Raw genomic sequence first — 18,849 nt, forward strand, 5'->3', positions numbered from 1 at the left:
TCCCAGATATGGATACAAAAATGCTGATATTTCTGAGGTATTTTGGGGGGTTGGTTACTAGTAAGACACTGCAAACTTGAACGTCAGTTGAGACTTTATCTAAATAGTCAAAATTCTGAATTAGTGGAAACAGAGAGTTTACTGCCCTGAGAGGTGTCCAGGATGGTTCCCTAATAACCAACCATATCTCACTAAGCATTCAGGAAATAGTATGCCTGTCCTGACAGCCTCTATCCTTTTAAATCCACACCAAATTCTAAGAGCGCCTTTTTAGTCAACAAAAATTATAAAATACCACAGTACGGTCAGTTGCTTTAAAAATGCTTTGCTCCAGACCAAATACAAAGAACAAAAATACATTCTTTGAGAGCAAGCACCCCCTATCCAATATTACATGTGATATTTCTTAGTGCCCTTTCTGAAACCTACTAGAATATTCAGTGTCAACTAGAGAACTCTCTCAAAAGCAAAATTGACTATGAGCTCAGTAAGGACAGACTCTTACCTCTTTCTCTCTCTGTCTCTGTGTCTCTGTGCCCCCCCCCCGTGCCCCCGCTCCCACCTCTCCTATCTTTTCCTCTCTCTCTCTCTCTCTCTCTCTCTCTCTCTCTCTCTCTCTCTCTCTTTCTCTCTGTTGACACTGCAGCCAAAAAGAGTGACTAGCACAATACAGTTGCTTAGTAAGTGTTTAAAGAAGGCCAGAGAGTTGGGGGTTTGATCATGAAGCGCCTCACAAACACTGAGCAGAGCAACTAATGGAATTATTGTGGGGAAATTTCTACAGGCACTTTTTTACAGTGTAGAGAGGACAGCACCCCCAGTTTGTCTTTTGTCGTGTATCTTAGGAGTGCCATTTTTAATTTAAAATGTTCTGTGGCATTCTTGCTTTGAGGGAAAACACAGTTGGAACTCAGGAGCACAATAAGAGAATTAATAACTTTTCATTGAAAATACATGCAATTTTGGAGCTGTCAATTTCAGCTATGTCTCTTTAAATACTTTTTCTTCTAGAATCCAACTGGGTAGATGAGATTTTTTTTTTAATTCCATTATAGAAGTAATAGCCCTGTTTTGGTGTTTTGTAAGCAGATAATATTCTGCTAGTGACTGTCTTTGCAGTAATGCATTGCTCTGAATTCTGAATTCTATTATTTTACATCTACAGCAGCTTAAAGTGTATTTTTTTATAAACAGCAAACTTCACCTCATAAAAATTCATTACATAAGGGCATAAACAAGTGCTTTTCCTTCTAGTCATTGGCAGTAAGTGATTCATCAGTTTTCCACAGAAAACCAATTTCGTTGCAGATGTTCTGTAATTTCCAATCTCCCTGAATTGTGGAACCATATCACACAATCCCAATGCAAGGGATGTAAAGATTTTTTTTTTTTTTTAAGGTCTGTGCTTAGCCTCTTTAAATAGGATTGAATATCATTTGCTGTCTCATCAGTTTTATTTTTAAAAATTAAGTAATCAGGCCCCTGTTCTTTCCTTTCTTGCCTGTGTTGATTCCACACATGGATGGATAACTGGAAGAAGACTCAAAACCCCAAAATGACTTAATGTCTGAAAACTTATTTTCCCAAAGTCAAACTAGAAATATTAACAGGAACAAAATTTTTCCCAAGTCTAAATTCTTTTTTTTTTTTCTTTCTAGATATTTACTTTTATTCTTTCAAGCCCACAGTGAATGAGAAACAAAAGTAAGGGCGATGGAAGGCTGAGGATATGTCCATCTTTCTATTAACAATACAGCCCCTAACAGATATCCTTGGGAAAATCACCTCCAAGACTCGCTTGAGTTTAGTTCGGTCCAGTGTTTCAAAGTTGATATATGGGAAATGGGCATTCAAGTATTAAATAGGGAGTTGAGAGGGAAGAAATGCCTGTAGATTCCATGATAGTCTAAGGCCATATAGTATAAAATAAAAAAAATTCTCAGAAATGCTGGCAAAGAAAAGGTTAAATATCTTCTTAAAGTCCAGTCTTTTTAAAAGCACCTCAATCTTTAAATTGAGAGTTTGAATCAAAAGCATGGTAATTAAATTTACTAACAATACAAAGCTATAAGGTATAGCAAGTGTGAAGTGACAGATTTTCAAGACCACCAATTAGATTCTGAAGCTGATCCTTATTCACCTCTCTGCCTTGCATTGCATCTCTGGTTACCCACATACTTCTTTTAATGAGTTACATAAGGAAGGGCCGTGGACTTCTCTCAGCAGGGCCATTTTCCGCAGAGGCCTCTGAGTGTGTTTTGAGAAGCATAAATATCTGCCCGTGAGTCTGCCATGCTCCCTGGAATCCCATCATCAATGGAGAGTAGTGTGTTATAAGGGAAGAGCATCATCTCTAATATCTAATACACGAAATTACATGGAATGTGCTGCCACCTCTAGTGTGTTTCCTGCTGGCACCAAGCAGAGACTAGAAGCAGCCAGAGAAAGGGCAAAATTGGCCACTATACATGCAGCCATAAACTTTGGAGACATCAGTTAAAACCTACTCTATCTTGGGACACCTGGGTGGCTCAGTCAGATAAGTGTCTGACTTCAGCTCAGGTCATGATCTCACAGTTTGCGAACTCGAGCCCCGTGTTGGGCTCTGTGCTGACAGCTCAGAGCCCGGAACCTGCTTTGGATTCTGTGTCTCCCTCTGTCTACCCCTTCCCTGCTCAAACTCTGTCTCTCTCTCTCTTAAAATAAAGCATTAAAAAAAAAAAAAAAAAAAAAAAAAAAAAAAACCTATTCTGTTTTCTCATCCCCTGAACTCCTCAATTATTGCACATTTCATCTTTTTACTCACTGTTCAAGTGCATTTTAAACTGGCTTCTCCTTTATACAAACTGAAATGTAAAGCAATAAGAATGATTAACCATAGCTTTCCCCCTCCCTTCAATTCATAAAAATGATTATTGAACACTTTCTTCAGTATGTTGAGCACTAGGAATCCCAAGATAAGTAAGAGATCAGAGTCTACCAAAGGAGAAGAAGATACTGAGAGTGATTAGACAAAATGCCTGGAGAGCCTTGAGATGTGAATAGTTTATTCCATGGGGGACCTGTAAAAAGCCTTGGTAGGAACACAAGACATCTTCGGGTGAAACAAAAGGGCATTGGCATGAAAAAAAAAACAAAACACTCTTGAGAGTTAACACATAAATCCTTAAATCCAAATTCAGATGAATACTCATTCAATAGATAATCTTTAAAGATCTACAGAGTACCAGACACTGCTAGGTAAGCACTGTGGATGGAAAGAGAGAGAAAACACAGGACATGTTTCTGCCCATAAGGAGCTCACAGTTTTCTTGAAAACCACTGTGGAAAACAAGATCTGGTTAGAGCAAGGGTTTGTACATGAGCAGGGTGAAGGCAGGTTCATAACATAAGGCATCATTTTGAAAAGAAAGCACACATTGGTCATCTCAAGTGGAGAGCCATGGGGTCCAACAGGAAAGCTAAGGATGCCCGGGAAGACACAAGTGGCAAAACAAGAGACAAGATCCATGACAGGAGACAGACCGAGTAGCAAATGAGGTTTGACTGAACCCCAAAATCTTTAGCTCTGCTCAGTGGCTGGTACTCTTCTGAAATTTTTTATTCAGTGAGAGGAGTGTTATATAAATCACACTTCACAAAAGAAACAATGAAGTAATTTGTCCCAGGTTACTGTGCAAGTATGGGAACTAAGATCTTTCTGACTCAAAACCCACCTCTTTCTACAATATCAAACTGCTATTCAATTTTATTTCTCAATTGCTCCCAGAGGCTCATTGTGCAACTGGTTTGTCCATACCTTCTGCATTACTTCAGTCTCAACAAAAATCAGGAAAGTATCAGAAAGAAAAAAAGCTTGAACTACCCTTTAGAGTATTGGCCACAATAGAGCAGACACTGGTTAGAATGTCCTATTTGAGTAACCATACTATAATTGGGAAATAGAGAAGGTACAATGTATTCTTGAGCTACTTGGATACTTGAGAGGAAAAGTCTATGTAAGAATCTCTTTTCATCCAAGAAATGGAGATGATTCAGAAAGGAGGGAGTATTCTGTTTCCTCAGACTCCACACTGTGCCTAGTCTGTGATGGTATTCAATAATTATTTAAGGAAATAGAAGAATAAATGTCAAAAGGTAAAGCATCACAGAAGTTTATTTTAACCTACAAATTGTCAAAGTCATTTTCTGGTGGTGCTGTTTTTAATAATCATACCAAGTATTGTTGGCAGTATACAGAAATGAGCATCTTCTTATATTACTGTAGGACTGTAAATTGTTTGGGGGAACAGATTGGTTATATGTATCAAAAGCTTTAAAATATGCCTCCTTTTTCATGATAAATTACAGTGTCTGTGTGTTTGTGTATGCACATGCATGCACGCTTGTGTGTGTGTGGAGAGAGAAAACGAGAGAGAGAGGGAAATTTTAATTGGCTTACATGATTATAAAGGCTGGAAAATCCAAAATCCGCAGAGTAGGCCATCGGGCTGGAGACCCAGAAGAGCCACTGCTGCAGTTCCAGTCTGAAGGCCAGCAGACTGGTGAATTCTCTCTTGCTTGGAGGAGGCTGGTCTTTTTGTTCTACTCAGGCCTTCAGCTGATCAGATGAGACCCAACCACAGATTGGAGGACAATCTGCTTTACTCAGTCTGCCAATTTAAATGTTAATCTCATCCAAACACCCTCACAGAAACACCAGGATAATCTTTCACCAAGTATCTGGGCACCCCATGGCACCAGCCAAGTTGACACATATTTTAACAAATACAACCTTGTGATGGAGGGCTGTCAGCAGAAGATCAAGGAAATATTCTTAGGAAGATCCTCATTAAACATAGGCATAAGTAATGTGTCTCTGAGGCCAGAGTGGAGTGAGGGGCTTTTTTCTAGTTGTTAACGAAAATGTAACAGTGATCTGATGCAATGAATGCTTAAAGAGTCGACACAGTTTTGTTACCTCAGGCATTTGCATCTCTGGGAACTGGCCCACAAGGCCCAATCTTCAACTGGTAATTTGTTACGCAGCAATAGATAGCTAATACAATAATACTTTATAATACTGAACCTGATTTTAGACTGTACTCATGCCAAATGGCAATAAACTATGAAAGGTAGCCACATAAGTCAGAGTTAACATTATTTTCATTTTTCTTCTGCATGTTGAAATAAGGTACTTTTAATTAAGTAGTACTGATAGTATCCTAAATTCAGTAATACCTGGTACACCACAAAGATGCACATTTCTAATCACTTAAAGCTACTTGGATTGAAATATCGTTTTAAGCAGTTAGCTTGTTTCATCAAATTAATGACAATGACCGATTAAAAAAAAAAAAAAGGCATTGGGTGGTTTCTCTTGCTGCTATTGCTGTTTTCATCTTGACTGCCTGTCACATGGTAGGCATTCTATAACTGAATATTGGTGAATGGGTTTCCCATAAATTAAATGAGAATTCATTTTTTTTAAATGATAAAGTATTTGAGTTTCACTGAGTTCACGGGTTTACTGTACCACTGATCTTTTGAGTATTTATTTTCCTTTATTTCCTATAATTCTGATTACACAGCTATCATTAAAAGTAGGTATAAGGCATCCCTGGATTTTCTAAAGTTCACATGATGCCTGTTCCAGTCATTTTGGGGAAAGACCTACATTAGTACCTGTTTTCGCTAAGCTCGGTAAATCCCAAAATAATCTTTGCTATTATGAGAAAAAGGTGGAAAGCAAAAATAGCATTCAGCATTTTGTTTGAAGCAAACCCGTATGAAGGCATCATGCACCCCAAACAAGAGTGGCACCACCAAGCTCCTTACCTGGCTGGGAGCTACATGCTGCATCTCAGCATCGAGCCACCATAGCTTTGAAGTGTGTCTGTGAGCATCTGTGCTTTATCTTGATTTATGTTGTGCATTTGTTAGCAAGATCTGTCCTAAAGTCTCAGAAAAGCCTCGGAGAGGTTATTTTGGGGGTCTGGGAAGGCTCAAACTTTTTTTTCCATATAAATTAACGGTAACTACATCTTCATTTTATGCCATTTTGGCTTATGAGGGATTTCATGGGAATGCTCTGCTTCCAGATAGCAGGGCAACCTGTATTGTTTATGTGATTGCTAGAGCCAATATTTTACTTTGCTGAAAACATTAACTCCTAGGCCCTCCCATCTGTTAGAACTTGTTTCTAGTCTCCAATGAGGGTTAATTAGTCGGAAGATAGAACATGTTCCGAGATGAGCGGCAACCTCCTGAACTAGGAAACTGGATTTATACCTCCTTCTATTTATCCTTTGAAAAGGCAGAAGTCACATTAGCTGTGTAACTAACCTGCTGGCTAAGTTCCTCTTGTCTCTCTTAGTGAGCTGTTTTCCTTTGTCTGTTTTTTTTTTTTTCAACTTTCTCCGTTGCAAAAGTCTTTGAAAAGAAACTTGACTTTTATCAACTTACAGTCTTTTTCAAACAAAGTTTATTTTCCTTAGATTCGTTGGATTCATTAATTTAAATTAAAATGAGATCTGTGATATTTATCGTCCTTGCTTTCTTGCTTCAGTTAAATATAGATACTTTATATCCGAATACTTATTTATAGTCAGGCCGAGTAGCTGGGGCAGGGGATCAAGAGCAGCTGGCTCCAGGGGTTCCCAAACAGACCAGGTTGGGTCACCTGCTGCTGACAAAATCCAAAGGCAGTGAAATGAGCAGTGGTGAAACAAGAAAGAAATTTCTTTCAGTGAGGCCAACACCGGGAACACAGTAGACTAGAGTCTCAAAGACTGTCTCCAAAGTGCTGAAAATACTTCCGGATTTACATAAGGAAAATGTGGGGCAAAGGTTAGTGGGTAGGCTCAGGTAGATGGTGAAGGTTAAGTGGATCATTGTCTTGGAGTCAATTACCAGTGGGGTTTTGCTGGCTCAGGGCAGTTCTTCTGACTGAGAGGGTAGTTTTGGTTCCCATCAGGGTATGCTTTGCCCTCAGGGTCTTCCGCTTGAATGGAGAGAGGAGCTGGAAAGAAGAACCCACCTAGAAAGTTTGAGGTCAAAATGGAGGCAGCCAAACTCCTCTTTCAGCATACTGAACACCTCCATTTTGAGATAAAATTGATGTGGGAGATGTAAAATATATCAAGTCAAAGCAACTGAATTCAGAAACACAGACAAGAAACACCAGGCTATGCAATTGTTTACATTAGAAAAATCTGGGGAATACAGACAAACAATCTAGCCAAATTTAAATCAGAATTTCATCCACCACAACTTGTGCTAGAGTAATCACTCCATTCAGGTAGGACTTTTAGGCCAAAGCAAATCTGGTACCTTTAGCAGAGTCGTAGTGAACTGTAGAGCAAATATTACACAGCTATGCAAATATTAAAAGTTAAGTATCCTCTGGGGCTTTTATATTTTTTCGCAAATCTTTTTATTTGAGGAAATATTCCTATTACAAGAACCAAACCAAGTTCTGCCTCCCCCATTCCAGTCATAGGTTTACTGGCCATGACACTCATTTGGCAAGTAATTATCAAATCTCAGGCTTGAAAGAATTTTGCAAGAATTCCTCCATAAAATTTTTGTCAGGTGGATATCCAGACTCTTATTTTGTTACTTCCAATGATTGGACTCACTGTCTTCTGGGAAAGTACCAGTCATGCTTTTGATCAGTTTTATTTACTTAAAAAGTTTACGTGCTATTTTGAAATAGGTGCCTGTTGGTCAGAATTCTGCCCTGTAAAATCATTAGAAATAAGTCTAATCTTCCTAACCCAAGAGAATCACGTATCTCCTTAAAGTGAAAACAAAACATAGCTCTCTTCCTTTTCTCTTATCTAATCACATGGCTCCAGGCTTATCTACCCTCACTCTGGCACCAACACCCACACACCCACACTGCAAAGGGTAGCTGGGTCAAGGTGTAAATTGGGGGCAAAATTCGGACCACACTCCCAGTGCTAAGTGTTGAACCCCCAACATGGGGCTGTAGCCTCCCATAGAAGGGGTGCCTTTTATAATACTTACAAAGGCACCCCCTGTCAGGTTCACCTGCCAGGCCACTTGCAGAACTTGGTTTATCTGCAGAAATTACCTTCTTATACAGACACAGATGTTGTGTAGTTGGGGGATCTGTGTTCCTTACATGACATGACATCAAATCTCCCCTCTGTGGGAGATTTTTCTATTGCCAAATATTTCTATTGCCGTTGCCATGCCTGCATCACCAGCTTCTCTAAGATGAATTTTTCTTAATCTATGTTTTCTTCTAAAGTTACATATGTATGGGACACCTGGTGGCTCAGTTGGTTAGGCATCCGACTTCGGCTCAGGTCATGATCTCGCAGTCCGTGAGTTCGACAGCTCGGAGCCTGGAGCCTGCTTCAGATTCTGTGTCTCCCTCTCTCTCTGCCCTTCCCCCACTCATGCTCTGTCTCAAAAATGAATAAACATTAAAAAAAAATTAAAGTTACACATGATTAGACAATAAATTGTACTTTCACATCCTCTTTAGTATTCCATAATTTAGCTCTTCAATAGCTCTTGTCTAATTACTTCATCAAAGTTGAACTCTTTGACCTGATTTTCAAAGACCATCATAAATTGGGTCTAACTTGAGACTTTAACTCTGACAGGTTCAAAGCTTAACTATCATTATCCCCAAACCCACTTCTTTACTATGTTATTTTCACTGTATCACCTTCCATCCAGTCACCAGGAAAGGAAACTCAGGATCTGTCTCCATTTCTGCTCCTCCTTCACTCTCACATTCAACTGGCTCCCTAGCTTGGGGGAATTCTACTTTTGCCTTCTTACAAGTTGTTTCTACCCACTACCGTTTCTACTCCCTGCCTGAGTTTAGATTGTTCTCTCTGACTTCCTTGCCTCCAGTCATCCAACCCGTCCTTTACAATGAGGATTGTATCCAAATTTCAAATTCATCAGGCTTCCACACTTCTCAAGTCTCTGATGGTTTTTTCTTTTTTGTAAAAGGAAAAATAATTAATTTGGCACTGCATTCAAGAGTCTTTGATTCTGTCCCCCATTTGCTCCCCACAATGGAAACACCATCGACTTCCATGGTTGTGCACTTCAGATGATTCAGCTCCCTTTATGACTAGTGCTTCCTAATTCTTCCCAAATGCCAGCAGCCATCAAGGCTATAAGAGCCTGATTATCTTTGTTCTAGTGCATGCCAGTTAGCAGACTTAAATAATAATCACTCTTAATAATCAAATTAGGAACTAATAGTAGGGATTAATTTATTGTGACAAGAATAAGTCCCCTCAGAATGATACTTCAGATTTTTTTTTTAATTTTTTTTTCAACGTTTATTTATTTTTGGGACAGAGAGAGACAGAGCATGAACGGGGGAGGGGCAGAGAGAGAGGGAGACACAGAATCGGAAACAGGCTCCAGGCTCCGAGCCATCAGCCCAGAGCCCGACGCGGGGCTCGAACTCACAGACCGCGAGATCGTGACCTGGCTGAAGTCGGACGCTTAACCGACTGCGCCACCCAGGCGCCCCCATACTTCAGATTTTAACATGATTTCTATTGTTATTCTGTCCTTAAATGTCCGCTATAAACGTATCACTTCCACTCTTAGTTGACTCTGCCCTGCTGTAAATGGCAATGTCATATTTGAGTACCAGTTATTTGTACCTTTGCTTGTTATCTTTCACTTTGTGATTTTTATATACTTTCATACATTTTTCTTACATTTCTCTTCCTTCTCTGCAAGTCCACAGAATATGAAATCGTCACATAAGAGCAGGATCACATGGGGATGCCTGGGTGGTTCAGTTGGTTGAGTCCGACTCTTGATTTTGGCTCAGGTCATGATCTCGTGGCTGTAAGTTCAAGCCTTGCATTGGGCTCTGTGCTGACAGTGTGGAGCCTGCTTGGGATTCTCTCTCTCTCTCTCTCTCTCTCTCTCTTTCCTCTGCTGCCCATGCCTGTGTGCATGCTCACATGCACTCTCTTTCTCAAAATAAATAAATAAACATAAAAAAAAAAAAAAACCAGTAAGACCACAGACTTTTAACTATGTTGGAAAAAATATTTACTAATAATTTCCCCCCCAAACTAATAACTTAAGAGAATTTTACCCTATGAAGAAGTTAAGCCAGAATCTGTTTTAAATTTGCTCCTAATATGTTATGTTGAAATACTGAGATAGTTTAATGGAAAAAAAAATTAAATAAAAGTTCTTATCAGCAGAAAGCTGACTTGGCTCCTTGTCATCAAGCCTTCCTGACAGTTCAAGTAGATACAGGGTAGAAAAAAAAAAAAAATCTCCTTAGAGCTTAAAATAATCTGAAACCCATAGATAGGAGGGTGGGTTGGGTCAGATGCAAACCTAGACTATACCAGGGTATCTAGATTTCCTACATTTTTCAAAATGGATGGAGATCTGCTGTCTCAAGCCCAATACCCTCTTGCTTGATCAACATAGTACTTAAAAATAAACAAAGAATCTGGTGAGTGGGAGGGAGGGGAAAATGGGTGATGGGCAATAAGGAGGGCACCTGTTGGGATGAGCAACCAATTGGTATGGAAACCAATTTGCCAATAAATTTCATATTAAAAAATAATAAAAATAAAGAATCAAAAACAACCAAAAGGAGGTGAAGATGTTACATTGACAACATTCTTCTCTTTGAGAGCAGTTTCAAACTTTCAGGAAACAGGTTCATGGTCCAAAGACCATGAACACAGGGAGAAAAGGTTTTGCTACACAGTGACAGATATCTAAAGAGTGAAGAACCTTTCTTCCAGAGAACTTTAGTATTGGGTTAATCAAAAGGTCAGCACTTAACTGGCTTTCTGTTTATCCTGAAGGAGTCAAGCCTCAAGGAGGAAAAGCTGCTGGACAGGTAATACCTCCTGGGGATGGGTCACAGCCAGATGGCTCCAGGAACCTGGAAATAAGAAGTGAAAGCTGGGAACCCTAGACTGAAGAAGACCATGCATGAAAATGGAAACTGGTAAGGCAGTCTGAGCCATCACAGATTAAAAAGAAAAAAAAAAAACAAACAAACCCACAATTATTTCAAAATTGGTATCTCGTTTTCTTCGTCCTTTCTATGGAGTATCTCATTAATATTTATGATGTTTTAATAGTATTTGCCTCATTTTGAAAAAGACAATTCTCTAGAGTTGGTTTCCATTGTTACCAATCGATGAGAAGTCTGGGGTAGGCTTTTAGCTACCTAGGAAGACAATGGAACCACCCAATTGTGATTAATCTGAACCATAGCCCCAAAGTCTAAGTCTTTAAGCGTGCGTTTCAATCATTTTAATGCAAGCATCCCATTACCTTTTCTGAACTCTAACATTCTTCAAATGAGTGTTTTTCAAACTACAGATCAAGACCCATTAGGGGGTCATTAAATCAGTTTAATAGCTTGGGACCCATATTTTTGAAAACTAAAATCAAATAGAATTAAGAAGAACAGAAAACAACTTCCCTCACATATGGAAAGGGCAATGTATGAGTCAGGATAAGATAACCTATACTCATATCTAAGTGCCTTTAACACAATAGAAGACTTCCCTATCCCTCATACAAAGACAGCTCAGGTTAACTGAGCCTCCTCTGTCTTACAGCTTCCAAATATGCAGCATGTAGTCTCCAAGTCAGAGTGTTGCCTCCAGCAGCAAAGAAGTCTTTTGCCCTAAAAAAATGGAAATGTGCAAAAGTTCCTAGTCTGAGAAAAATCGTCACCTTATTGGGAAGAATTTTTGCTCTGGTGAAGAATCCCTGTTGCACTAGAGAGTACTTGTCTGAGCTTCACATCCCTTTTGCTCAGCCTCTGTGGGCTCTATCCATTGTCCCTTCATCTTCTCAGCCTTGGTACCTAGCTCTAACTAGATGCTGCTATGGACTGAACTGGCCCACGCCCCACCCTCCAATTCATATGTTGAAGCCCTAACTCCCAATGGGACTGTATTTGGAGATAGGGATTTCAGGAAGCTATCAAGGTTAAGTGAGGTCATAAAGGTGGGGCTGTAATTCAGTAAGACTGGTGGCCTTATCAAAAAAGGAAGAGACATGGGAGCTCTGTCTCAGCACGCACATATAAAGGAAAGACCATGGGAGCGCACAGAAGGAAGCAACAGTCTTTGAGCCAGGAAGAGAGCTCTCACCAGAACCTAACCAAGCTGGCACCCTGGTCTAGGACTTCCAGCTTCCAGAACTGTAAGAAAATGCATTTGTGTTGTTTAAACCACCCAGTCTATGCTTATGGCCACCCAAACAGACTAAGACAGGTGCTGACCTTGGATAATCAATAATAGCCTATAAGTGTTAAGGGTCTCCTCTGTGCAGTTTCCCCTCACCTATCCAAGCTGAGTTCATTCCTTCCCATCTTAGAGGAGCGTGAATACACACTGCCTACATCACATTCTATTGTTACTGATTGTGCACACATTCTCTCTTCTGCTAATATGTACATTCCTGGAGAAGAAAGATCGGTCCAAAGATAATGCCTGATGGTGGGTAAACATGAAATAATTATAAGAGGCATTAATTATTAAACATTATTAATTCCATTTTGCAAACAAGAAAACAAGTTCTGGTATTACCCTGAGGCCTTGCTGTAAGCGGTCAGTTGAACTGAGATTTGAATGAATGTATGTCAATTTCCAAGTCACATTTTCTTTTATCGTTAAGTTACAGCCCTCCCCTCATCCCTTTCCCTGTATCTTACCAAACTTTTGGACTTGGTCCCATCTCCACTTTCCCCACTGACTCATCTCTTCATTACTCACTTCTCTGCTTTTCTACCATCTCTGCCCCTTCAATCCTATCAGTTTTCTGTGTCCTAGGTCTTTAACCCATTGTCATCTATCTACATTATTGGACTTGACACCTTGATTAAAACAATGCAATATTATAATATTGAGTGACTCTATATTTAATTATTTAACAATGCTTTCCTTCGTGGGCTAGTTATAATAGCATAGCTAATGAATCAATTTAATTAGATATAAACAAATTTGTTCTGCTTTCCTTTTAAAATTAATCTGATTCTCTTTTTCATCATATTTATTACTACAAAATAACAAATGCAATCCTTTGTTAAATTGCTTACATCCGTTGGTTTCATATTATCAGGCACAGAAATGTTTGCCATCACAAGTCTTTAATTACTTTTCCCACTCATAGTAGGCACTCCCAAGTACTATATAATATGAATTTACTAAAGAATTATAAAACAAAGAAGAGCAAAACGTCAGACTTCTGAAAAGCCTGATCATTATCATATTTTGATGATTCAGACAGAGCAGCAATACAAATAGATTAATAAAACTAAGAGTGATTCATATTTGTTCCCTGGTGCAATTAGCTTCACTAAAGAGAGCATGATGCCATTCTAAGGCTGAAAGAAGACCTTGTAGCTGAAGTTTTAAATATGCCACTTTAAAAAAAGTGCTTTATTTAAATTTGATTGACTGTCCTCAAAGCATAAGGCCTCAAAATATTTGTGAGTCATTTTGGGTTGAATGCAACCCACAGCAAGCCATAGTGGCTATAAAAAAGCACATTAAAAATACTAGTAATGACCCATAATATTATTTTCAAGATAAATCTTTTCCTGATCAGTGATAATGCTGTCTCATTCTTTGACTTACCATCTTTATTTGTTAAAAAGTCTTGAAGTTTCAGCTCAAAGATGTTCTCACAACAGGGTTCCAAATAAGTTAATAGCCTGTTTTAAGAACTATTGGAACTAGACAGTAAAAATTGAAGCCACCATTGCAATTGAGTTTGCTCAAGTCTAGCTTATAGTTTTTTCCAGACTCTGGGATCAGCGGTTTCAGAGAGAGAGAGAGAGACAGAGACAGAAATCAAGACCCCCAAATTTCCAAAGAGCCCTATCCAATATATTCACTGTATTTCAATATGCCAGAAGAAGATTCCATGGTGTAAGATAAGCTCCTAGGGCAGTATAATATTAAATGGATGACAGCCTAGACCCATTGATTCTACTGCTTAAAAAAAAAAAAAAAAAAAAGAATGAGTATAAAGGAACTGGCATTGTTATTGACTTCTATTTATTTTTATAAGGGTTGTTAGTCCCAGGCCAGTTGCTCCTTAATTGCTCAGCAAGGTCTTGGGTGGCTTTCTGCTCAACTTGTGTGTTCCCATGGAATGCAGTCTAATTGCAAATATTGGTGATCCATGAGTCATGTAAATCTCATTCTATGAAAAGCCACGTGTAAGCTTCTCCTACTAGGAATACATTCATTCCAATGATCTGTTATTCTAGATTATTCACACTGCTGCCCTTGTTCAGTCATTCAATGTATATCTTTTGCATGTCTACCAGATGGCAGCTGTATTTAGCATGGGAAAAACAAAGTGATAAGATATAGTTCTTTCAACAGGCACACAAGATGGCAGACAATTGTTTGATGTTTCAGGAATTACTGGGTTGTAATCCTTAGAACGACTGCCTAGTAGGGTAGGTGTCACCATCTTCATTTACATATGGGGACAACGGTGAAAATAAACCTGAGCCTCAGAGAGGGTAAACATTAAGTCCAAGGTCACAGAGCAAATATGTTCCAGAACTTGCCTTCACATCTAAGGTAGTTTTATCTAATCCCCAAACCTATGGGCCTTTGATTATTGCTTTCTGCTTTCTTTTATCAGTTTAAATGTACGGTTTAGGGGCGCCTGGGTGGCGCAGTCGGTTAAGCGTCCGACTTCAGCCAGGTCACGATCTCGCGGTCCGTGAGTTCGAGCCCCGCGTCAGGCTCTGGGCTGATGGCTCAGAGCCTGGAGCCTGTTTCCGATTCTGTGTCTCCCTCTCTCTCTGCCCCTCCCCCGTTCATGCTCTGTCTCTCTCTGTCCCAAAAATAAATAAACGTTGAAAAAAAAAAAATTAAAAAAAAAAAAAAAGAAAAAAAAAAAGAATAAATGTACGGTTTAAATTTAAAAATGAATTAATTTTGTTTGTAAGTCTTCCTCAAACCATCCTTGTTCATTATTCTTAAACACTGACACTTTACTATGTAGTAGGCTAAAACTGTAATACGTTTCATCTCTTTAACAAAAATAATACTATTTAAAAATATTTTAAGCACTCAAATATCATACAGGGTCTTGTGCCATATATATGTTTTTACTTCCCCCACATGCAAAGAGAATAAGTGCACAGGGAGCAGGCCCAAATGAGCCCATTCTTCAGGCCAGTCATGGGGTAAAACAGCTGAATGTAGAAAGAGTGTGGTCACGAAGAAGCATGTCCTGAAGAAGAGCCAAAAAGGACTCACAGTCATTCTAGAATTTGAGGAGTGATTTTTAACACTCCAGGAAGAAGTGAGTCAATAAGGAAGAATGTAAATCAAATGGGTACCAGTGAAAGGAAAAACACAGTCACTTTTATGTAAATCAAAAGATCTGCTTTCGCCAAAAGGAAATTCTGGGAAATCTCTCTCCTACACATCAGCAAAATGCAGGCAAGTTCTCATTTGTTTTCCTCCCTCTGTCAGGAACAATTTTCCCAGCCCAGTGGGGCATATAGGACTAGAATGGAGACGGATGGATTGAAGCTTACCTTTGCTATGAAATCACGAATGGTACAAATACACCATTTTTTTTTCCTTCCTTTTGAGAAATTTTCAAGACTGCCATATGAGTCAGACCAAACTCTGAGCTAAAACGAAGTCTTTCTAGACCATATCTAGATTTAAATAGTAGACTGGAAACCAAGAAATCAATCGTTTTTCATTTTGTTAATCTTCTATAATCATAAAAATTAACCCCCTTTTATTTTCAAAAAAAGTTTTTGTTCATAAAAAATAATGGTTTGTGGTGGACTTTTTGACAGTATCATCAATAATAAAATAATAAATAAAATTTTGATAGTATTAATAGATTATAAAAGGTTTTAAGAACTAATTGTCACACCAGCATTTCACACTTTACATATTATTTAATTTCTATTTTAATGGCATATAATTTGAGATCTTTTACCCCCAAGTAACTTTGTGAAAGTCTGTGTGGTACTTAAAAAGTAAATTGTCCACACATTTTTGGAAATCTGAGAAATCTTTATCAATATCCTCCTAAATATTTTCAGTTTTTTTCTAAAATGTTCCGTCCCCTATCAGCAAATTACTTGAAGTCTCAATTTATTCCTACAACAGTCCCTGTGTTTGTTTTTTATTGCTGCTGTAAAAAATGAACACAAACTTAGTGGCTTAAATGACGTGAATTTATCATCTCACAATTCCATAAGTTAGATGTCCAGCATGGGTCTAATGGGGGCAACAAAGTGCTGGCATGCTGTGTTCCTGTCTTGAGACCCCAGGGAGAATTTGTGTCTTGCTCATGGGGATATGGACAGAATTCAGTGTGGTACAATTTGCAGGACTGAGATCTTTGCTTCCTTGCTGGCTGTAGCTAGGAGGTATCTTAGCTTCTCAAGAAGACCTTTCTCTATAGCCTTTACATGTGGCCCCTTACTTCCCAGAACCAGCAGTGGAGGGGGAGAGGGGGAGCAGGTCCTCCCCATGCCATCACCTTGGACCATGACTGGAAAATGTTTCAACTTTCAAGGCTTCATATGATTAGATCAGGTCCATGGAGATAATCCAAGATAATTTCCCTATTTAATGATCCTTAAACTTAATCACATCTGCAAAGTTCATTTTGCCTTGTAAGTGATATATTCACAGGTTCTGGGGGTTAGGATGTTCTGCCTACTATAGCTCCTCTACTATAAAGAAAGGCTAGATTCCTTCAGATGGTCAAGCTTTTCCAGTAACTCTCAAATTAAGATGGTTCATTGCCCCAAATTTATATTTCAGAACCAGAAGATAACAGTCAAAATCCACCTCCATCCTGTTGCCAAATCGTCTTTGCTTGCCCAGCATGATTTAATTTTTCTTCCTTATTTTTTATATGATTCTATTTCTATTCTTACCATGATGATTTTACTTAACTTCAGGGTGTTCCCTTTATGTTTGGAGTTCTTAAAACCTGTGCCAGATTTCCTCTAGACCCACCTTTCGTCATTCCAGTAGACCACCTGCCCAATAAACAGATATTATAGTTCCTGGACTAAATCCAACATATTTTACCCCCATCCAATTTTTTAAAAATGTGTATTGAGAGGGGTGTGGGGGAGTAGAGGGGCAGAGAGAGTGGGAGAGAGAATCCCAAGCAGGCTCCTCATTTCAGCACAGAGCCTGATGTGGGGTCCATCCCATGAACCATGAGATCGTGACCTGAGCCGAAATCAAGAGTTGAACGCTTAACCGACTGAGTCACCCAGGCACCCCAACTCCCATTCAATTTTAACTCAGCCACACCTTAGTACCTATAATTAAAAAAAACAAAACAAAACTTTTTTTAATGTTTATTTTTGAGAGAGAGACAGAACATGAATAGGGGAGGGGCAGAGAGAGAGGGAGACACAGAATCTAAAGCAGGCTCCAGGCTCCGAACTGTCAGAACAGAGCCCAATGTGGAGCTTGAACTCACCAACCGAATCACGAGATCATGACCTGAGCCGAAGGTGGACGCTTACCCGACAGAGGCACCCAGGCACTCCGTTAGTACCTATAATTTTTAGAGTTTTTGAGTTTTAAATATTAAATTCTAAATTCTTTCTCTCTGGTATTTACTATTGAGCTTTCCACTGCCAGTCCTGCATGACTACCAAATCTTCTCTGTCATTCCATCCAGTCTTCCAGGTCCAACTTCTCTCTACACTAATCGTCATTTATATTAGACTCATTAATTTTTATCAGAGCAACTTAATTCACTAATTTATTGATCAAATAGTTATTTAAAACTACTATTCTCTGCTAGATATTGTGTTGGTCAATGCAGATTTTACAGAGACATTACAGTTGTCCCTAATCTGTTTACAATCTGGTTTCAGTCTCCTTCCTATTCAGCCCGATCCTCATGAAAAGTTTCAACTGTTTATTCACAAGTATTCAAAATTTTCTTGACTACTTTGTACTATTGCCACTGTGTAATTAGTTCACCCAAATAAAGGTTCTGTGCTTTTCTAAGTCATTAATTAGGCAAAACAATAAGTATTAGGTGGTTGAATAAATAAACATGGGCAAACCCTAAACTCTACTTTCTCTTTTGAATTCCCTGACTTTTGAATGAGTCTGTCAAGCCTTTGCTAGACCAATACTGCTCACTGATTCATTTAATTAGTTAATTTACTACTCTCTTTACATTGATGATTTCAGAATTTTTCTGCTTTTCTTAAGCCATCCATATATCCCTGTTAACAACCTGTTCTATACATCACAGGAAAAAAAAAATGAAGATCGCCAAGTACAAATTCTCTTGATTTCTATCACTTACTTCTCTCCGAACTTACTTTTAATGGTAGTCCCTACTTTCTAGGCTAACTCTGCACTCACTTTACCTCACTTTGTGGACAATGGTACGTCCCAAGTGTCTGGATATTTGTTTCATCAATTATCTAGCTTCTTCTGCATCTTCCATGTTTTCTACACCATTGGCTACAAGTCTGATTGTCTCCTATTCTAAGAAAAACTTTCCCATTCATTTCTTTTATTCCCTTAACTACTAAATATTTCATGAAAATAATCTTTCCTCTATCTCATTTCCTTCTTAATCCCTTAAGATCTTATGACTGCCCATAAAATATCATTGCAACAATTATTTAAAAGGTCATTTAGAATCTATTGGTCACTTCTCTGTTCTCATCCAGCTTGACCTCTCTATAAAAAGATGCTATTAATAATCCTTCTATATCTGAAACTCTCCCTTGGCTTTCATGACAGTGTTGTACTTTTCTGATTGCTCATCTGAACAGCATTCTACACTTATGACTGCTCCATCTAAGCCCTTCACTGA

At 38.8% G+C, this 18,849-nt stretch overlaps 1 protein-coding gene across 3 annotated transcripts in view; it reads left to right on the top strand.

Annotated features, from left to right (window-relative positions):
• PEX2 (peroxisomal biogenesis factor 2) overlaps positions 1 to 18,849 on the top strand; it is a 119,257-nt gene that overhangs the window by 21,128 nt on the left and 79,280 nt on the right. For 2 of the 3 annotated variants that reach the window (XR_015246866.1, XR_015246865.1), the window contains exon 3: positions 10,827 to 10,972. The gene's annotated coding sequence lies outside the window, so the exon portion shown is untranslated. Of the gene's footprint in view, positions 1 to 10,826; positions 10,973 to 11,594; positions 12,887 to 18,849 lie in introns of those variants that run through there. The other variant, XR_015246867.1, reaches the window with a different exon arrangement.

This window comes from Puma concolor, chromosome F2 (assembly GCF_028749965.1).
Source record: "Puma concolor isolate L17-30 chromosome F2, mPumCon1.1.hap2, whole genome shotgun sequence".
In the NCBI taxonomy this organism is placed as follows: Eukaryota; Metazoa; Chordata; class Mammalia; order Carnivora; family Felidae; genus Puma; species Puma concolor.